The following is a 1182-nucleotide window of genomic DNA, read 5'->3' as shown; positions in this document are numbered from 1 at the left end:
CTTCAAATACAAAGGTATTTTTTCGTTTGATAATAATCATTAATTAATTAGAATAAATGCAGTATCTCAGTAATTTCCAATATTTAATTATTATTGATTAAGATATTTATTTATTTATGTTTTATAGACCAGCCAGGGCTCAGCTAATAGCGGATAACAAATTTACAGTGAATTCACTTACAAGCTAAAAACTAAACTAAGCTTACAAAATTTGGCCTCCCAACTCCCCTTATAGCCAACCCTAACCACCTTGAATTACTTACAATATACAAATAAATAATGTCTTAAATTACTTTACATACAAACTAACTAGAAATAAGTTAACAATAGCTGAATCAGACAAATTTTATAAAAGGCAAAGATTCATATGAATTTTCAATGTTAAATTTATAGTACAATTTTCAAAATATAAATGAATTATTTCAATTAAATAGGATAATAAATATACGATTAGCTAGTTAATTCGCTTTGTCCACAAAGTTACAATGAATTCACTTACAAAATAAAAACTGATAACTAAGTTTACAAAATTTGGCCTCCTCAACACCCCTATAGCCAACCCTAACCACCTTGAATTACTTACAATATACAAATGAACAAGTTACTATTAATTCAAAACAGACTGAAAACATAGATTTTGAATTTAAAAATACTTCTAAGATGAATTAAATCAATTACAAACAATAATTAATAAACTCTAAGCTTTGAAGAAACTGTCACATTAATTTCCATCTGCAAACTCATATAATTATATCTACAACTTATTCAGACTTACAATAAATTACTTACAATAGACAAATGTCTGACAATGAATTCACTTACAAACTAAAAACTGAACTAAGTATACAATCGTTGGTCTCCACAACTGTCCTTACCGATACACCACAAGTTAATTACAATAGATAAATTAATAATGACCAAGTTACTATACATTCAAAACAAATTAAAAATACAGATTTAATTTCAGCAATAATTCAAAAATGAATTCAAATCGAAATCAAATAGAAAAAATGAATTAAATCAATCACAAACTATTGAAGTTTTGAAGAAACTGTAACATTTTTTTTTTTAACAAACGCATGTATCTGAAATTGTATGAAATGTATTTAAAGCTTATTCAGACAATATCAAGTCATAATAATTGCTATAAGCTGAGCTTTCATAGAAAAAATAAACTATGGT

Source organism: Nilaparvata lugens, chromosome 4 (genome assembly GCF_014356525.2).
Source record: "Nilaparvata lugens isolate BPH chromosome 4, ASM1435652v1, whole genome shotgun sequence".
Lineage (NCBI taxonomy): Eukaryota > Metazoa > Arthropoda > Insecta > Hemiptera > Delphacidae > Nilaparvata > Nilaparvata lugens.
Note: the sequence above shows the minus strand (reverse complement) of the source record.